Raw genomic sequence first — 6,697 nt, 5'->3', positions numbered from 1 at the left:
AAGGCCCGCTGGGCCAGCGGCTGCGGGCGGCGGCGGTCCCCTGGCGGCCCCTCTGGTGCGCGCAGCCCGCGCCTCCTCCGCCAACCTAGCAGAGCGCTAGCAGCTGGCGCCCGGGCCCGCTAGCGCTAGTCCTCCGCGCGGTCCCACGCGCTGGCCCCGCGCAGTCGCCTCCTCCTTCCTGCCGTGGGAAGCACCGAGTGGGCTGCTCAGCCCTTCGTATTTATACTTCCTTCCCGGCTTTGACCTAAGAGGTTTATTTTTGATCTCTCACTATTCCCGTTTCCCCTCCCCTGGGGTCACAGAGAGAAACAGAAAAGAGGGAGAGGAAGGAAAAAAAAAGGTGACGAGTAAAACCAATCCAGAGTCAGTGAGCCCCCCTCCCCCCACCTCAGTTAACTGTCAATTTTTCTCCTGCCCTTTACGTGAGGACTCATGTTAACTCCTGTAATGCTGGACAGCCCTCGCTGGCAATTCCTGGCGGGAGACACTAGCCCCCTTTTTTTTTTGCTGGAGTCAGGTACCTCGGACACACCTTCGGAAGAGGCCCCTGCACTGGCCTCAGGGACAGATTCCTGGAGAGATCTGACTGTCAAAAGAGGTTTTTGGAGAAGGTTCCAGAACCTCTAATGTTAAAACACAAGAGGGGGGTGGGAAAGATTATATTAAAATAATGCTCTACACTTGGAAACACTGCAGAGCCTTAAAAAATTGGTTAGCAAGGACTCTTAATTGCTTTGTTCCAAGGATAGTGGGGCAGTCTCCAGCCCAGCGAGAAGTTACCAGCAGGGAGGCAAAGTGGATTCAATACTCAAAAAGGAAAGTTTGCATTACCCCATGAGGGAAGTGCTGTCATACAGTACTGTCAGCTGCATTGGGGACGCCAGGAAAGGTGGCAGCTCACTTTCACCACATCGCCCACAGCTCTGAGCACAAATGTGTATAAGGTTAGCTCATTCACACCACCATGTCTTCCTGGAGAAGAGCGGGACCCAAGAACAGAGAGATGACAGAGTCCCAAGACCACAAAATCCAGCATTTGATCCATTCCAGCCTTAATGGTACAGCCTAGATTGGATTCAGAATCCTGTTTTCTCAGTACCAGTTCTGTGCCCTTTCTGAGTTGTCAGCATGGAGGATCCACTGAAAGTCCCTTTGGCACCTCCCTGATGCCCAGCTACCCAACTCTGCTTATACTGGAGATATCTACAGCTGAAGGCTCCTTGCTTCTGTTGGCCCTCTTGATCCACTTACGTAGCCGCTCAGGGTCAGCCTACATGTGGGACTTTCAGGATTGTCACTTACAGAGAGGAGGCTCTTGGTGTGACAAAATTGCTTTGGTGACTACAGAATCCAGAGAGACAGCCTGGCACTCCCCAAGTCCTCTCTTTGTTTTCTTAGCAACACAAAGGTGTGATTGTGAACTTCTAATCCAGGGTAATGCAGAGTCTCCTTTCCTGTATAGGGGATTGGAAGTTTGGGTGAAACACTTCTAGGGACAGGGGACTGGAAAGAATCACTTCTTCAACCCTTTACCAAAAGTGAATGAAATGCGTATCCCCCTCAGCTGTGTAATACCGATGGGACAGTGTGACCTGTGCAGATAATAACAAATCTCATTTTGCCTCAGGGCTGTGGTGACATCATGGGTCTTTGCCTTTAAGCTCCTTATTCACCATTTCCTAGTGTGAAACTCCCGGTTTTCTTTTCTTTCTTGAGACAGGGTCTCACTACATAGCTTAGGCTGGCTTGAATCTCACTATGTTACCCAGGCTGGCCTCAGTCTCCTAGTCTCTCAGCCTCCTGAGTGCTGAGATCAGAGGCCTGTGGTGGGATCTCATGTTTGGCTTTCAACTCCCGGTTTTCAATAGCAGTTAGGTCCTTCACATCTACTGTATCTTTTTTCTCCTTTGTGAGCATCTGAGAAGAATACCCAGCTCTTCTTTCTTCCTTCTGAATACATGGCTAGAACAAAACCTAGGAAAGTAAATGTCCCTGGTGCCTTCAATTGGGAAGTCTCTGGAAGCTGCTGCTATTTAAAATAGGAAAAAAAAAAGTCTTTGGAAGTTTTCTTGGGAGAGAGTCAGACAGTGAACTGTGGACTTTATGTTGCCTCATTTCATCAGTAACCACAATCACAATCACAACAACAATGGCTGGATAGCAAACTGTGCCAAGAAATAGCCAGGCTTCCCTCTCCCTCCTGGGTTCCTTCTCAGTAGTTGTGCCTCCATGGTAACTTCCTGAGAGACGCCTGCCATTTGCAATGCAACCACAAGGTGTCAGGCTTACCTTAGCTATACTTAACCCCTGGCCCTGGCTGGTAGAGGAAGCCCATAGAAGCATGGCAGATGAAATCATATAGCAAAACTAACACTATCACCGCCCACCAGTGAAAATCCCCAATGGACATCCTGCGAGTCCTGGAGTTTCTACCTTACTGTTCTTTTTCTCAATGTAATTTCTGCAAGGGTTGGCAAACTGTGGTGCAGGGCCAAGTCTTGTATGCTACCTGTTTTTCTACATCCCATATGCTGAGAATGGTTTTATAAATTTTAAGTAGTAAATATAAAAAATTAGATTATTAGTGTCTCATGACACTTGAAAATACCATGAAATTCAAACTTCAGCGTCTGTAAGAAAGTTTGCTACTGGAAGGTGGCCATAGCCATTCACGGACACTTGCCTGCATTTGAGCCATAAAGGGCAGGGCTGAGTGAGCTTAAAATATTTACTATCTGGCTCTTTCTATAAAAAGGTTGTTGACTAAATGTAAAACAGCGTTGGTTTGGATTCCTTAAATTCGGAGTGTGGGATGTAGACAAGGCATATATGATTCTTAGGGAGCAAGAAGCTCAAAATACTTTCTTGTTCTGAGTAGGAATGGGAAAGTATATGAAAAAGTTAAAATAACTTTTGTTTTTTCAAAAAATCTTATTTATTTTTATTTTATGCATGTTAATGTATTGCTGCATGTATGTGAGTGCACCTGTGTCTTGCAGTGCTGTGGAGGTCAGAAGAGGGCTTCAGATTCCCCTGGAACTGGAGTTAAGGATGGTTTGTAGTTGCCATGGGAATCGAACCCTGGTCCTCTGCAAGAGCAGTCAGTGCTCTTAATCCCTGAGCCATCTCTCCAGCCCCATTGTTTTTAAATTTGTATCTGGTAGTCATTCATTATTTAATTAGCCTTTAAATAATTAATAAATTTTATACTGGCTTACACTGTAAACCTATTGTAAAATTTAAGTTTTTAAAGTTTTCTTAAAAGATTTAGTTATTTATTTGCATGTATGTGTCTGTGTGTGTGTATATCACTAGTGTACAGGCTGTGCATGTGCATGTAGGCCAGAAGGTGGCATTGGGTAATCTGTCATTTCCTGCTTATTGTTTTTAACAACTATTTTTATTTATTTATTTATATTTTTATGTGTATTTTTATGGTGCCAATTTCAAATAGTTTTTATTTAAGACACTGCCTTTTCCACTTACGGTGCTCATAAAGTGCAATGTTATGTTCTTTCCTGGTGCATGTGTTCCTTTTTCAAATATTACAAATGCCCAGTAATTTATTGTAGCAGTTCAACCTTAAAACTGCCACAGAACTTGCTAAATTTGGGTTCTTCAAATATTTTATTGGGGAACAATGCTACATCTTTACTTGGATTGACTTTAATCAACCTCTTCGATGGTGGGCCGGGAAGAAGCACCACCAGAGGGAGGAGCTCAGCCACCAGGGAAGCCCCCAGGCATTCCTCCTGGCATGCCACCGGCACTCTGGTACAGCTTGGTAATGATGGGGTTGCAGACTTTCTCCAGTTCTTTCTGCTGGTGCTCAAATTCTTCCTTCTTAGCAGACTGATTCTTATGCAGCCAACTGATGATTTCATTACGCTTGTCAGGAATCTTCTGTTTGTCCTCATCATTGATCTTGCCTTGAAGTTTCTCATCTTCAGCTGTTGCTTTTATGTTGAATGCATAGGACTCCAGTGAGTTCTTTGATGATGCTTTGTCTCTGCTTCTTGTCTTCTTCAGCTTTGTACTTCTCAGCTTCCTGGACCATATGCTCAATGTCCTCCTTGCTCAAGCAGCCTTTGTCACTGGTGATGGTAATCTTGTTTTCTTTTCCTGTACTCTTATCTACAGCAAAAGCATTGAGGATACCATTGGCATCAGTATCAAAAGTGACTTCAATCTGAGGAACACCTCGGGGTGCAGGAGGTATGCCTGTGAGCTCAAACTTCCCAAACAGGTTGTTATCCTTGGTCATGGCTCTTTCAAAACCTTCATCTATCTACCTGAATGAGCACGCCAGGCTGGTTGTCAGAGTAGGTAGTGAAGGTCTGCTTCTGCTTGGTAGGAATGGTAGTATTGTGCTTAATGAGGACAGTCATGACTCCACTAGCCATTTCAATACCAAGGGAAAGAGGAATGACATCCAAGAGCAGCAGATCTTGAACATTTTCAGATAGAATGGCAGCCTGGATGGACAGCTGCACCATAAGCAACAGCTTCATTAGCTTCAGCTAATGTTCTTATTCAGTTCTTTTCCATTGAAGAAGTCTTGCAGAAGCTTCTGAATCTTGGGGGATACATGTGGAACCACCCACCAGAACAATATCATAGATCTGAGGCTTGTCTAGTGTGGCATCTCAAAGGGCTTTTTCTACAGGGGCCAGAGTGCCACAGAACAAGTTAACATTCAACTTTCAAATCGAGCCTGGGTAATGGAGGTGTATAAGTTGAGTCTCATAGAGAGACTCAATCTCAATACTGCCTGGATCCTGGAGGAGAGGGTACACTTAGCCCACTCACAAGCAGTGCGGAGATTGCAGACAACTCTCTTGTTCTCACTGATGTCCTTCTTGTGCTTGCGTTTAAACTCAGCAATGAAGTGGTTGACCATTTGGTTGTCAAAGCCTTCTCCATCAAAATGGGTGTCTCTAGCTATAGATTTGACCTCAAAGATTCCATCCTCAATAGTGAAGATTGACACATCAAAAGTGCCACTTTCAAATAAAAGTGTCACTTTCAAATAAAAAATCAGTGTATTTCTCTCTGCTCCAACTTTCTTATCTAAGGCGTGAGCAATAGCAGCAGCAGTTGGTTCATTGAAGTTAGTGCCTTGAAAGTGCATTGAAGCTAGCAATGGTTCCAGCATCTTTGGTTGCCTGCCACTGAGAGTCATGAAGTAAGCTGGCATTGTGACCATGGCATTAGTCTTGCCAAGGTAGCCTTCTGCAATTTCCTTCATCTTCATTAGAACCATAGAGGACACCTTTTCTGGAAAGAAACCTTTGGTCTCCCCTTTGTACTCTCTTTAGACCTTGGGCCTGTCTGCATCGTTCACCACCATGAAGGGCCAGTGTTCCACGTCAGACTGAACAACAGCATCATCAAACTTGCACCTGATTAGACGTTTGGCATCAAATACTGTTCATGGGGTTCATGGCAACCTGATTCTTTGCAGCATCACCAATCAATCCTTCAGTGTCAGTAAAAGCAACATAGCTCGGTGTGGTTCGGATCCCCTGGTCACTGGCAATGATTTCCACTTTTCCATGCTGGAAGACATCCACGCATGAATGTCAACTACAGGTCCCTTAGACAAGGTTGCTCTCATGTGGGCCCAGCTCTGCTGGAGTGACGACCGCAGAAGCCCCTGAAAAGTGCCACTACATTCAATCGTGTATATGTTTTTTTTATGTGTATGTGTTTTGTGTGCATATATGTAAGTGCATTAGTGCTGTATAATGCCCACAGAGACCAGAGGAGGGTATGTAACCCCTGGAAGTGGGGTTATATATATTTGTTAGCTGCCGTGCGGGTTCTGGGAACTGAACCTGAGTCCTCTGCAAGGGCATCCAGTGCTCTTAACTGCTAAGCTATCTCTGCTTATTGTTTTGAGACAGGATCTCTCCCTGAACCAGAGACTTGCATTTTCTTGGCTAGATTGGAAGCCAGCAAACTCCAGTGATCTTCCTGTTTCTGGCCCCCTCAGACCTGCTTTTGAGGGGTGCCTGGCTTGTTATTTGGGTACTCCTGATTGCACGTCCAGCTCTTTTTAACTGTTGAATTATTTCTCCAGTTCTGAACTTCAACTCATACTGTTATGTAGAGTTTTATACAGTGCTTATCATACATTTATAGTGTGTACTAAATTCTGGTAGTCTCTAGAATTCCAAATTCTTCAAAAATTGGAAAAAAAATCAGTGCTCATCTAATCCACTTCTATTTTCATTTTGTAGAGGAGGAGAGATGCATGTTTAGTGGCCTGCTCAAAAGGCATGTGAGTGACTGTAGCATTCCCGCACATAAATGCTACAGTACCCTATAGGCAGAGCAAAAATTTCTTTACCTCAAAGTTTCCTTTGTAATTTGTAGTTTTTCATGAATGCTGATGGTCAACTCTAGGTGTGGTATTTTTTAAACGTTCATTTAACTTAGTTTTCATTTACACCTAAGTAATAACAGCTGCTATCTTTTGAATGTTTGCTGTGGGCTGAGCATGGAGCCAAAGAGGGTATCATACAGGTTAAGAGTTAGGTTTGAAGCAGCTGGGTAACTTACTTAGGGCCACCTGGGTAACAGGTGGCAGAGGCAGGGCTCTTAAAATCAAATGTACAAATTTCTAATTAAATAGAACATTTTTGGGAAAATGTCCTACACAGAATTAGTGTTACTTTACCTAGAAGCAAGAATC

At 44.3% G+C, this 6,697-nt stretch overlaps 1 pseudogene across 1 annotated transcript; it reads right to left on the bottom strand.

Moving 5' to 3' along the window:
* Window positions 1-3,637: 3,637 nt before the first annotated feature.
* LOC103749249 lies at window positions 3,638-5,576 on the bottom strand (annotated as a pseudogene). Its single transcript, XR_001872879.1, has one exon. The product of XR_001872879.1 is annotated as a heat shock cognate 71 kDa protein pseudogene (transcript).
* Between the last annotated feature and the right edge of the window lie 1,121 nt (window positions 5,577-6,697).

This window comes from Nannospalax galili, unplaced genomic scaffold (assembly GCF_000622305.1).
Source record: "Nannospalax galili isolate Female #2095 unplaced genomic scaffold, S.galili_v1.0 scaffold6, whole genome shotgun sequence".
NCBI classification, from domain to species: Eukaryota; Metazoa; Chordata; class Mammalia; order Rodentia; family Spalacidae; genus Nannospalax; species Nannospalax galili.
Note: the sequence above shows the minus strand (reverse complement) of the source record. Positions and strands in the feature narration are given on the sequence as shown.